The 14,196-nt window shown below is 40.7% G+C and overlaps 1 long non-coding RNA gene across 1 annotated transcript in view; it reads right to left on the reverse strand.

The window, feature by feature from the left end:
* Window positions 1–5,130: 5,130 nt before the first annotated feature.
* The window catches only part of LOC109297199, a 17,779-nt gene continuing 8,713 nt past the window's right edge, over window positions 5,131–14,196 (reverse strand). The window contains exon 4 of the long non-coding RNA XR_002097237.1: window positions 5,131–6,429. This is a non-coding gene — a long non-coding RNA (uncharacterized LOC109297199). The remainder of the gene's footprint in view (window positions 6,430–14,196) is intronic.

Below are 14,196 nucleotides of genomic sequence, written 5' to 3' on the forward strand. Positions count from 1 at the left end.
TTTCCATTTTCAAAGAGCCAGTGCTAGGCTCATCTCCAGCTAAGCACCTGATTGAAGCCACTGGAACAGCTCATATGTAACCAAAAGTAGAACATGACTTTTGCCTGCCATTGCCAAAATAGATTTTGGTCTCCATTTTGTAAATTACACGGGATTGTAGGTCTCCTTTAAGACTTCCTTTATTCCCTCCCCCTTCCCCCTTAAGCCCTGAATGGCTCAGTGAGTTGCTAAGGGTTTATGAAGCTTTTCACTCTGGGTCACTGATTTGAATCAAGTCTAAGTCAGCAGTGAGCCAAGAGACATTACCATCTGGTGGTAGTTCTGTGCTCATTGTATAATGAGTTGGTGGTCTGAGTCAAGTTCCTTTTGGCCAGCCAGGGTTACCCACCTTCACAAATGACATATTTGTGTGGCTGTCTCAGCAGAAGAAACTGAATGAGCAACTTATGATTTAACTAGTGGAGGTCATAACTTCAGGTCAGAGCTGAGGGATATGGGTAGGTTATATTAGGTGATTTGCACCGTTGTCACTATTCAATTTTTATGTGGAGAGAGAAGTGTGGGGGTTTGTTTTCCAGAGCTGTTAATCTGGCACCATCTACATTCATTAAAGCAAGCATTAAATGTAAAATAAATGCAATTCTGTTCACCTTTAAGTCCAGACATTGATAATGAAAATTTCATACTGGGAAATATGTCAGTTTGCTGCTATTTTCACCACTCTGTGAGACTAAGTACTTCCTGATTAAGAAAGAAACAAAATACTAAAAAATTGAGAGCAGCTGATAGACTAGTGAAGGAGGCATTGGCTTTTCCATATCCTGTAATTTGTCCACATTTTGATGAGATAATCTTTATTTTTTATGGAACTTTTCCTCTAGATAATCTCTCCTACCTATAAAATTGATTTTCCACTTCCTGCTTTCTTCACAAGTAGCCTTTAACAAGACAATGTTCATTTTGGCACTGTCTGCTGTGAACAAAACAGTGGATAATTTGTTTTAAAAAATTATTCAGGTTTCTCTCTCCCTGATGATGAAAGATCATAATTATTGATGGTGGAAACCTTAGATGTATCATTTTAAGTTCACCTTCTCTCTCTCTCTGTAACATGCTCAACCATGCAGCATCAGAGCCTCTGGGCAATTTCTAATTTTGATTCAGTTATCTTTGGCCCCACTTGTATTAGGCCTTGATCCATGGTTGCAGTATTGCTAAACATCTAGTCTACTTCTAAACTGATACAGTTCAATTCCATTCAAACATGTGTAACCTGGGTGGTATGCACCTGGTACCCCCTCTTCAATTGAAAGGATATCAGCGGGTGTATGTATGCTGTGGGAGCGTGAAGGCCTAGCTGCAGGCCAGCTCACCTCCTTCCTCTTTCTCATCAGGGACTTCCCTTTGATTATACAAGGTGGGGGAGAGCCCCTCCTCCCCTGTGGAAAATCCCCTTCCCAGGTAACCCATGACTCCCAACAGCTTTAGAGGATTAGGCTCGTCTATCTGTGGGTTGGAGGTGGGTCATCGTCCCTCGCTGGGGTGGTCTATCCACCCAGTCACTGCTCACTGCAGGAAGGCCCGAGCTGCCTCATGCAGTCACTGAGGCCTGTCAGCCCTCTCTTGGTCCCTGCAATGCACCACCCTTTGCACTAAAGGAGTTCCTGCCTCATGGAGGGATGGGGCCCTACACTGGCCCATGAAGCAGTGCTGTTCCATCTGCTCTGTTCCCTCTGCCCCATGCACCGCCCTGTGCACTGATCCATGCACCGAGGGCTTCTGCCTCATGCAGGGTTGGTGACCCATGCTGCCTCATGCAGCCATTGAGGTGCCATCTGCTCTTGGACCTTCACCAACCCTGTGTACTGATCTGTGCATCAAGGGACTCCTGCCTTGTGCAGGGCTGGGGACCCACACTGCCTTGTGCAGCCTGCGGCAATCTCTTCAGTTCCACAGCCCTTTGCACTAATCCATTCACTGAGGGCTCCTGCCTCATGCAAGGCTGGGGACCCGTGCAGCCACTGAGGTCCAGTCTGCTCACGGATGCTCTGTGCATGGATGCTGTGGCTCCCTCCATGGCAGGGATGGGATGCAACCACTTGCTGCTTTCTGCTTGGCAGAGGCCTGAGCACTCCTGGAACAACTGCTCTGGGGCAACTGTGTCTGGGGCAACTGTGTCTGGGGCAACGGCTCCACCAGGTCTTCTGCAGCCCCTTTCATCATCCCTCATCAAAGCCACCCATGTGCTGGGCACACAGGCTTTTATCCCCTCCGGAGGCTCCGTCCCAGAATGGAAACAGACCAATGAGAAAGCCTGAGGGGTTAATTCCCCTTTGGGTCGTCTTCTTTACCTTGCCCCTAGGTTGGGGCAGGGCAAGCCTTCTTCCTGCTTTCTTCTGATTGGTGGGGAAGGGAAATGCCCCCACCAATTAGCTGAGCTATCCAGCTCAAACCAGCAAGCAGGGCTGCCACCCACCAGCCTGCCACACATGGTTTAGTAGAACAGGATGAATGGTATTAAATGATCTAATGACACAGATAAATTAAAGGACCCAATCTTCAGCTGATGTAAATGAGCATGCTCCCATTAATTTCAGTAGAGTTGTGCTGATTTATCCCAAGTGATGACTGGCTCCTAGTTTTCCAAGTTAGTATGATATCTGTGACCTCCTCATCCTCCATGTAGTTTTAGCCTTCTGGCATTTATAGTTTGTAGATGACTGCTTTACACATGCCATTAAAGGTGACATGATAAACTCCAGCACAGTTTGCGCTGGAGAAAACTGTTCCTGGGTGCAGCATTTACATGTATGTCTGGGACCATAGCAGTTTGAGCCAGAATGGAGCAGCCCTAGACCAGTAGGGGTCAGAGGGATCAGCCTCAGGCTCCATGTGGCACCATCAAGCAGCAGGGGGGCTGGCTGGGGCATGAGGGAGCTAAAGTGCAGGGCTAGGTGGTAGGCAGCCCCTTCACTTCAGCATTCTCATGCCCCAACCAGCCCATTACCATCTACACATATATTTTGACAGAGTAAATTACTTTGCCATAGGATAATACTGTCCTAGACAGTATTGTCCTATGGCAGAGTTAATTAATTTACTGTGCCCTAACACTGGTGCACATCTCAGCTGTGACACTTTACTGTGGAGCTAATTAGTCAACTCTGCAGTAAAGCACATGTGTAGATGCACCCTGTATATGTGAAATATTCTAGGTGAAGGATGTGTTGGTACTCACTAGAATTCTCTGTATTTAAAAACCATCTCTACATTATTCAATATTTACTGTAGTAGATGCAGAAAGAACTACAGGAGGAACCCCATCCCACTAAGGCTCCAATCCTGTTCCATTGAAAGCTATAGCTCAAAACTTCTACAGAGTACAGCAATGCAGGATCAAGCTTAGAGCCTTTCACCTGCATGTACTGACATACTTAAGTAACTTTACACGTGCGAGTAGAGCCATTGTGTTTAAAATAGCTTCCCGTCAGCATGACTGATCTCTGAATTGAAATGATTGTTTAGCTGTGAATTTTTTAGCTCCGATTGCTTAACTCTGAATTTAAATAACTCTTTGGGTACAATGGAGAAACTGCACAGTCCAAGCTACAGTAGATATTTGAATACAAATTTGCCAAATTCCAGAGCCTATAGAGAACAGCACATTTTCAGTGCTATACTCCATGCTAAATTAGTATCCGAGAAAATACTATATTCCTCTCCTGGCAAGACTTACAGAGTTGGTGCTTTAATTGGATAACACAAAGGTACTGAAGTAATATATTATTTTATCAAATGTATTTTTAAATGATTCTTCCAGTGCATCAATCTGAATGTGCAGCCAAAGGACTGGGGGGAAAGCACTCACATGAACAGAATGAGTTTTGCCCTCTGGAGAAATCCCCATGACTGCACACAGTTCAAAACCCATTATGGTTGTTCCACAACCAAACATTTGATGCACTGATCAATGTCAGGAGTGGAGGAAGGGCGGGGGGGACTCACAAAATGAGACTGAAAAGCCCTGATGATGCCAGCTGATCTTTAACCTTGACTCAGCTGCGTGGGTATTAAAAAAGAGAGAGAGAGAGAGAGAGAGAGAGAGGGATAGGGCGGGGGGACAGATCTGAAAATATTACTCCCTCCAGATAACAGTCTTTTTCCTTCTGCTGCTAAAGTCTCATTTTTGTCTTAATCAAAATATCAGAACACTCTTGGAGTCACTAGCTGTAGACTCCTTGAGGAAAATTTAAATCTTTTAACTCTTTGAGAACCACCAACATTGCCTTATTACTATTATCTGTGTGATACTTATTATAAAAGAACATTGAAAAAATACAGCAAAGCCATCCCTTCACAGGAACCTTCTTGGGAAGATGAAGTCATTCATTTGCAAGAGACTTAACACAGAAAAATAAGAATCATAGTTTGAAGACTTTAAATAAAATATCAGCATCAGCATTTATTGCTTGTGCATGAGTGAGATGTATTTGTTCTTGAAGTATGTAAGCAAAAACATTTGGGAGGCAGACATCGAAGCCTGAAAAACCTGATGAAATGGCTAATATTAACATAAAAAAGAAATTCCCTGCTAAAACATGCTATGGCTAATGATTTAAAATACTACTTATCATTTAAGTGCTGCTATCCTAAGGCCATATTTTCTAAGACCAGAGGCATTTAATGGTGTCTGATTTTTCTTTTGGAAGCTCTTGTTAAACACTTGATGTTAAACACTTGATGTCAAAGGTTATAGAAACACCCCAATGAGCTGGATAAGTTATGTATTTAAGTAGCCCTCTTTAAATTATTAATTTATGTCTATGTTGATAATAGCTAGAGCTTTGACTCATTCTGAAGGAAAAGACACCCCTGACTACCAAGATTAGGAAAGTCAAATGAGGTTAACAGAGAATAAAAATTTTAAATCTGTAAAATGAGAAAGAGAGAGAGAGAGATTGAATGTGACCAGAATTAATATTTAAACTTCACAACTGCTGTGCATCAATTTACCTTTGATTTATATGTAACATCGCTTGTTACTTATTTCCCTTTACTTTTGATATAGTGAAGTGTTCACATTTTACTGTTTAGAGAGCTAAAGTCAACAGTGCTTATAAATCAAACGAGTATGTTTATGTATTTATTGGCATGGAGAAAATAATGCTTATAAATTAAGAACTGATTTGAGCTTTGAAACTGGACAAAATCTAGACTCTTTTTCAAATAACTCATGAGAGTGCAGTTTCCTTTGTTTTGATTTTGTTTTACTTCTCTGAATCTCTGAACTTCTTGGATTTGCCTGGCATGGAAGTACCACGAATGTAAACTATTCTATTTAGATATGGGTCAAACATTTGGAAATTTGGGGGGCTTATTTCAAACCAAAGTTTTGGCTGGTTAATCAGCTGATAGTGGTGGAAGATCAATGCAGCAGTTGATGTTACATGTCTTATTCAAGGTTACACTAACCAGATACCTATTCTTGAACTTGTCAAAGAAAGTTGTCATACTTGTGGTACTGAAATAGACATAATGGAACCAAACTACAAAATTAAAGTGTCCTTCTTACTAATATAGAACCTGGCTTCTCTTCTCTGCTGGTAAAAAAGAGAGCACAGGCTGTCCACAGTTCTTTAATTGGATATTCCCCAGGTGTGGTGACTCTCTAGCAGGCATACAGCCAACAAAAGCAGCTCCTACACTATTCCTATCCCACCAAGTAGTTCTGATGTAGAAGAGTTTATGTTTGATAGTTGGCTGGAGTATAATGCACTCCAGTTTTCTCCAGGTAGTAGATAGTTTCTTGGGGGCTGTTACTAGCTACCTGGAGTTTAAATCAGCTCCTATAACTTATGAAGCAACTCTTTTGTTTAATGTTTATTATCAGTTTGATCATATAGCATCATTTGTGGCATTTAGGTCAGTCATCATCCAAATAGGAAGATCAGGGCTCTTGGGTACAGTCTCGGTGCTCCGGGATTCACGTTCAGTGGATCGCTTTTCACTGCATTGTAGCTTCTCATCTTGAACTGACATTACTTACCACTTGTCACTATCTGTCAGAAGTTATATCAGCATCTGTAGCAGCCATTGCATCTTCCGGATGAAAAGTCTTGATGTTTACCTTTAAAATGTCAATCCGTCTACCCTCTTGATACTCATAGACCTACTCATCAGTTAGTTTCCATCTGCCTTGAAAATGTGTTCAGAATAAATGATGCAAGAAGGACAATTTAAGTACAGAAGAGTAGCTGTAGTCAAAGTAGTCTTCAGTTTTCATTTTATAAGTCAATTCTCAGTGGGATTCTTCCCACGCTGATAAATTACTTCATTGTGATTTACCTTTTACTTCTTGTATGGAGAGGCTGGTGATAATGGACCTTTTCAGTGGAGGTTGAAAGATGACAGCATTTCTCTGATGCTTGACTTAGGTGAAAGGAGATATGTAGGAGGCAGAGAAAGATGGTTGGTTATAGATGGAATCTCTCTCTCATCAGCAGCAATAGAGTTTTATTCAAATATCACATGCAAAAGCCCTTAGACAGGAAGATATGCTTATCTTTAATCAGGATAGCAGTCTAGGCTTTGGGGTATATGTGGGTAGCTTATGCAGTCTCCACTGGTTGCAAATGGTTTTTTGGGTATGACTTGGATGACCAACTTCTCTGCTGATCTGGTCTTTCAAATTACCACCACTCTGTAATTTCTGATATTTTGCTCCTTTTATCCTCAAAGTGCACTGTATGCTCTTGAAATGTAATAGATCCTGGGCTTTCAGAACTTCACTATGCTCTTTGTGGTCCAGCTTCCAGGGAAGCTCCAAACAAAAAGTGATCTTTGTTAAACCTAAAGCCACAAAGTGTAGTTTGTTCTGAAAAGAAACCAGCAGTGGAGGACTCAGGAGTTCTGTTCTGAAATGTCACTCTGTGAACTACCACATTCACATATTCAAGTGTATAGCCATGTAGCATAATATTAGTTGGTACAACTGTCCCAAATAGTCTCACCCTTTGCTCCTCAATCTCCCTATGAGTCATGGGATAAATCCTCAGTTGTTGAAGATTTATGCCTGTTTTTTTTCTCCAACCTTATCCCACACTTCCCCTTTTCTCTTCACTGCCTCTTATGAACAAGCCTGGTACAGGCATTTTGAGACAGCCACAGGCCTCAAGAGAACAGAACCAAAGTATCATATGCAGCTGTGATTTTGGCTAGTATAGTAGCTCTTTGTGAACTGAAGCATTTATTCACCAGTTCAAGTTAGAGCAAATATGAGGCTGCTCTAATTGTGCTGTGGTTCATTTCATAAAATCTAATTGTGGGGATAGGAAAGTAATGAAAAGCTACATGTACCTTCTCTTTCCCCAGGCAATCTAACATGTCAGCTATGATACCCCTGGTGATCTAGTCCATGTCTATCAAAGTGCAGGTATAGTGCAATGGGGATCAGAGAATATGGCCAAGTTGGCAGTCTGTTCTAGCTCCTCACTTAATTTTTTGCTGTTCCCAATAACTATGATAAGAATTTGCTTGTTTTGACTGTATGAGTTTAAGACAAATATTTTGCCTATTTACTGAGATTCCATTTAGGATTCTCATTTGAAGAAATACCTAACCCAGAATATGATAAATTAGTGTTGTCCTATTACTTACACAACATTGAAATGTTCTCTATCACTTCTGCTTCCAGATGTATCAAACCTGTGGTGGTCACCACAGGAACTGAGTTTCTGTAATGGGGGGAGAGGTGAGGGTATCTAGAAATATCAGCAATCTCTATTCTATTTAATCCCTATTGTAAAATAAGGTTTTGAGGAATGAATGGATGACAGACTGAAAGGTAAAGCTGATTGTTAATGGAAGACAAAAAACATTGTCTCCAAGTCATTTGTCTGACTCCAGCTTAGACTGATCTGGCAGCTTTTTGTTAGCTTTCTGTTAGCTTCCTACAGATATGCCTGTATACAAACATGTATTCCCTATATAAACTATGCTTTCCTTATATAAACTGTGCTTGGAGACCTCTCAGGACTGGGGCACATTGGTAAATGAAGCTTGTACTTATGCTTCCTGTTTTGTAGATGGCCTGTTGGTATAAATAGGAATAAAATCTCTAGAACCGTCAATCAGGCACCTATCACAACATTCACTTAAAAATGAGAAAAAGAAAGTTCCCCTTTGATGTGTAATCGCTGCTCTGCCCTACCTCCTCACTGCCCCTGATGAGCAACCTTATATTCATATACATGCACCACATAATAGAACCACATCCAGAACAAGCTCCTTTCCATTGTGCATGTGTGTCAGCAGAGACTTGTTCTTTTAAGAGAGTGAGGAGGTAGGGCCAAGCCAGGACATTATTCATTAAAATGCAGCTCCTTTGACTCATCACTGGGAATACTTCTGAAATCCTCATCAACTTTGTGGTAATACTATTACCAAGTATTAAGACTGCCTCTTCAAGGGGATCCTAGTTAGTGAACAGCAGATATTTTTTAGATCTGTCTACCACAAGCCTGATCAAGAAATGTGGTGGACCCCCAGTTTGTAGAAGTTCGTCTGTTACTGAGAGAGGCAAGGATTTCTTAGGGGGATATCTTGTATTGGACCAACTGCTTTCAAATACAAGACTGCCAGGACACAACCTCAAACCTGGGGCCTCAGCCTGATCAGTACACCTGATTATCCCAGCCTGCCACCCTACAGCTGGTCACCAAGGCTAGTCAAGAATATCCTGAAGCCTCCAGCCGGACCCAGCTGTGGCCACTCACTTACACTGGAGTGACTGGACAGGGTCAGCTGGCCCTCCAGTTCCCCCATATAAACCCCTGACCCAGAGCAGGCAGGGTCTCGGCAATAGGACTCAGGATGATCTCAGACAAAATGCTCTTCCTCTCTGGCTTGTGCTCTCTGACTCCACTCTCTGCTTGATCTCCCAGTTTCCCAACTTGGATTGCTCTCTGACTCCACTTCTTACCTGATCTGCTGACATCCCGACTTGGCTTGTTTCTCGACCTTGCTCTTGGATTGACTTCCTGGCTTCTTGACCCAGATAACTCCTGACCTCAGTCAGTACCTTGATACCTGAGGAAATCCAAGCCTGGCTCCCCATAACCCAGCATGACAAAGACTTGCATTTGAAAGCATGTCTAACTTTGGCCCAACTATGCATGTGCTCCAATAAAACAAAATATCACCCTAAGAAATCTTTGCCTCTCCCAGAATTTCTGGACCATCATGGCTACAACATTATTCTAAGTCTACCACTGGGACACAGTTGCCGATTGTAATTTTTTTCTATCAGTATCACTGTAATCATGCATCCTGAACCATTGATTTATGACAAGGTATAAAAATGCAAACTGTGATTGACACTTGATTTTTTTTTCGAAAAAGAGGAGAGAAATGGATTTTCTAGGGCCATCTGATAATTAAACTCAGGAATGCTGACAGAACAGCTGAATGGGTAAGTAGCTGCTATCCTGCAATTATATATCAGGTTATTACAGATTTCAAAAACGGTTCACTATCCATCAATGAATCCATCTGGATCATTGAATTAAAAAAAATCTAATTTCATTATGCATCTTGGGGACCATTGTGTAATGTCTGCTCTTTGGCTCTGTGTTAACAGCCTACCTCATTTGCACTCATTCACTCCTTCTAAAATGAGATGTGGTTTCAAAAGAGCTGCTTTTCAATATTTTCCATATGCACACATCACATACTTCAAAGCACATGACGTTGCCTTGCGGCACAAATCAGCTTGGGTAATGCCCTCTATACAATAAGTCATGTATGAAAGTATATTTTGAATGACACTATGAAATATTTGGAATTAGAATGATTCTAGGTGGCAGATTAACTGGTAACTCTATTAACTTATAGTTCAATGACAGACAGATATTTTAGCCTTAGCAAGAAAAAAAAGGTTAATTAACAAATCACATCCTCATGGGAAACAGATTTTTTTTTTTAGGCACTGACACATTTTAAAAAATATATATTTATATATGTATACTCTAAAGTGCAGCTACATAAAAGTGTTTATAAACCTTGTATGTCTAATGTACAGCAATATATTACATGCCAGTGGATGTGTGTCTAAACCACTGAGTTTGTTTCATATTACTTACTGCATGGGAACCAGTAACTGATACAAAACCTCAATTTACCCATGGAAGACACAAAAGGAAGGGGTTTTGTTTTTAACAGTCTTGTTTTTATATATCCTGACACGTTAGCAGGCTAGAACTGAGACTCTTTTGTAGTAAATTCCTAATTTGTTCGTTTTACACTGTCTGAGTAACTAGATCAAAAAGCAGTGTCAAATGCCCAAAGCAGTGTTTGTCAGCAGTTCTTTTTTATTTCAAAGCATTTGAATAGAGGAAAGCTAGTACTGTATTTCCAAACAGACATAGGAAGGCTCTTGTTGGCAGCCTCTTGCTGCAGAATGAATACTTACTATAAGCATAGACCATTTGTCTGCTGATTACAGCAGACCCCAGGGGAGCTGATGTTGGCTCTCTTTTTCACCTCTCTTTCTCTCTGTGTCTCCTTGCTGCGACAGTCCCACCCCCATCCCCCACAGCTTTGAATAGCTCTGACTTGTCTGTGGTATATTTAAGTCTGTTTTTCAAATTAAAATAAGACTAGAATGTTTGAAATGTGTTGACTTGTCTTGAAGGTTAACATGGGGGGGATTGGAGAAAGCTATTCTCATTTGGAATTCAGCACTGATCATAATGAATGTATTTGGTATTCATGTGAATCTTGCATGTATTTCCATAAGAGTGCTACTGTAATTTAACACCGGTACTAAAAACACTGAGAGGAGAGGGGCACTTAAAATAAAATGTCACTATAAAAAAAAGGATATACATTGTGTCTCAGCAGCAACACTAGAGTTTGCCTGTTGTTTTAATGCTTGATTTATAAGATTCTTTCCCCTTCCCCCACTCATTTCCATAGAATTTTCCCAGTGAAAAGATGAGGAATATTCTTTTACAGTGCTAAATATGTAGCTTTATGATTCAATAGTCCCAGGGGCAGCAATGATGTATGTGCTATCAAATTACATGGGTTTTACACACCTATTTTCTCTGATATCCAATAAGAAATGTGTACTTACTGCGGTAACCTTGCATTACTCATGCTGCACTTTGGAGAGACAGAGCACTCTGCACCAAGAACACTTACCAGCACGCTGTCTCAGGGTTTTTTTTGTTACATTATACAGTGTTTTAAAAGGGAAAATATGTGTTATGCCCTAGCAAATCACTTCCTAAGTTTCCTAATTCATTTTAAAAACAGGATTCTGGACCAGACGCTCAGCTAACGTAAGCCAATGTGATTGCAATTGGCTTCAAACCTCATGTAGATTTACACCATCTAAGCATCTGGCCCTGCTCCTCTAAATATCCTCATCCCTTTCCCAGCAGGTCCCTTTTCTTTTTTCTTCTTTTTTTTTCTTTTCTTTTTTTTTTTACAAAAGAACACAAACCCTGATTGCATTTGGCAGTTTTCTGCTTTTTCATTAGGATGTTGTTGCTGGAGCAACGCAATGAAACAAAGGCTTCTAAACTTTAATTGAATAAGGATCTATGTAAATTCCTGCTGTTGAGATTATAATGAGCCTTTCTAGGGGCAGGAGGGCATTTCCCTCTATCCTGTTGTGATTTTTATAGTTACTGCTTTGCTCACCTAAACCCTGCTTGCCCTCTGCCCCAATATAAAGTACTCTGCCATTTTAGGGAGCACAAAAATAAACACAGGGACCAAGAAAGTGTGTGTTGAGGGGATGGGGGAAGAGAAGCACAGCAGCAGGACTTTCAGAGCATTTATAGATGTGCTCCGTAAGGTGGGGGGAGGTTATAATTAGTGCAACTCTGAGAGCTGTGCTAATTAAAAGCGCCTGGGGTGTCACATGTATCAGTGTCTCCGTGCTGAAAAATGGCAGAGGGGAACTTTAAAGCGCCCCACCAGCATTTTTCAGTGTGAGGACACTGATACTCATGACATCGGAGTCTGCTGGAGCACAGTAATTACCACGCTCCAGCATACTCGATTAATCGAGTCTGCTCCGACATGCTGTAAATTTCATCATGTTGGAGAAGCCTCCCTGCACATGTATAGGAGCCCTCTTTGTTACAAAGAGTCTTAGCTTCCATTTAAAAAAGGTTAGGGCCAGATCCAAAAAGGTATTTAAATGCTTAACCTCCCATTGAAATCGAAGGGCATAGTCTGCTTTTTGGTGAAGTGGGGCAGAGGTTGTTCAGATCTGGCCTATAATCACTAGGTCTAACGAGTACAAAGAGAAATCTTGATAGCATGACTCTAGAGTTACTGAAATTTAGATCTTTTCCAGAGTATTCCTAGACCCTGAAATGATAGCTCAAATAAGGAGGATGCTAAATGACAACAGAAGTGCTATTTTAAAAGTCAGCAATGTTAACTATTTCACTGCTCTGAATATATAAGAAAGGAGAGAGAGCATCATATTATGAAGAACTAATTAATCTACTCTGATTGAGAAGTTATTTTATGAAGGCCTTTTCTACCACAGGGGGCATCTGACTGATTTTATTTCTTAAAAGTAGGGCTGAGCTGTCCAAAGTTTGGGTGGTCAAGGTACTTGAGTGAATGCACTTTACAGAAGCATATCAACATTTCAGTGCAAACTCAGCATTTTCTCTTTCTTAACTTCTAGAAAGAATACAGTAGCCCTTGGTAATATTTCACAAATTTCGAACATCATGGGCAACTTAGGTAACCTTCCTATGATGATATGTTGTGATGGGTCTTCACTTTGCTATTTGTAATCTACAGTTTATCAACATGGGTTTGTGATGCCATACAACCATTTTTTATTTCATCAACCAGTGGAGTTAAAAGCAGTTTTATTAATTTATTCTAGCAGGACACAAATAAAATGGTGGGAAAGAGGCAAAATTAAATAATTGAAATATACCCCTTTACCATAGAAGGTAATAATTAGCTCTGTGGCAGTGGTAACCATTTCCTTTGGTGGCAGAAATCTGAAACATCCAGATTTATCACAGACAGAGTATTGCACAGAGATACCATTCCCTAGCTGTTCTGAAGCAGGTTTTCAGTCTTATTAAAATATGATCTCCGGAAGGAACGAAAAATATACATTGAAAAATACGGCATTCAGAATGCAGAACCATCTGCCTCAAACCAAACTTATGCAAATACAGATGACCTAAATACATATTTTGTCATAGCTCCCTATCACTCTTCCTATATACATTTTTGACATTCTGAAATGCATTTCCGTGACTATTAAATTAAAGGCAGAATATTCCTTTGGAATGTATTTTAGGGCCAGTACTCTGTTAGATGAATTACATTCTTTATGTATTCACATAAAATGGCACCTCAGATAGAACTTAACACTCACAGTAGGTAATTGTTAACTGCTAATTTGTTTACTGAGGGCCTAATTCTACCATCCTTATTTATAATGAGTTACTCTACATTGCTGCAAAAAATCTTTACTCCAGTGCATGACAGCTAAGCTATGGTAGTATACATGCACTTATTAAAAATTAGCTACCTGATAAAAAAAAGTGACAGTAGTAATAGGACATTGGGGAAAATGCTCTTAAAATAACTTATAAAGGAATTCTGTTTTAATAGTTTCAAAAGGAACCAGTTGATCTCCTGAGAGCTTAGTCATGTGCCTAACTTTATCTTTGTAGAATCAGGTCCTAAGGGTCCACTCATCATGGATAATAGCAACACAAATGGGACTTAGACCCTTGATCTAGCAAAACACCTACGCTTGTGATTACCTCTAAATGTTGTGAAAAGTCCTTTGAAATCAATAGGGGTACACTTGCCTAATCAATATTCCCAATTAAAAACACTGTTTCATTTTAGTTTGTTGGACTGGCCTGCATTTTTTAATTTTGTTTTTACTTTTTCTGTTTTTAGGTCAGTTCACATTAAACTTAGCCCAGGAAGTCTGCTGCTTCCCGGGGGCCTGCATCTGGGACATTGCGGAGAAGATCCCTAAGCTCCTCCAGCCCACAGACCACTATCCCATGCTCTTTATTCATGTGGGCACCAATGACATGGCTCGGAGCACTCCCAGCCAAGTCATGAGGCGCTACAGGGATTTGGGAGTGGGGCTAAAAGTTCTGGGGGCACAGGTAGTGTTCTCATCGA

This window comes from Gavialis gangeticus, unplaced genomic scaffold, assembly GCF_001723915.1.
Source record: "Gavialis gangeticus isolate Ggan-Ray unplaced genomic scaffold, GavGan_comp1, whole genome shotgun sequence".
In the NCBI taxonomy this organism is placed as follows: domain Eukaryota; kingdom Metazoa; phylum Chordata; order Crocodylia; family Gavialidae; genus Gavialis; species Gavialis gangeticus.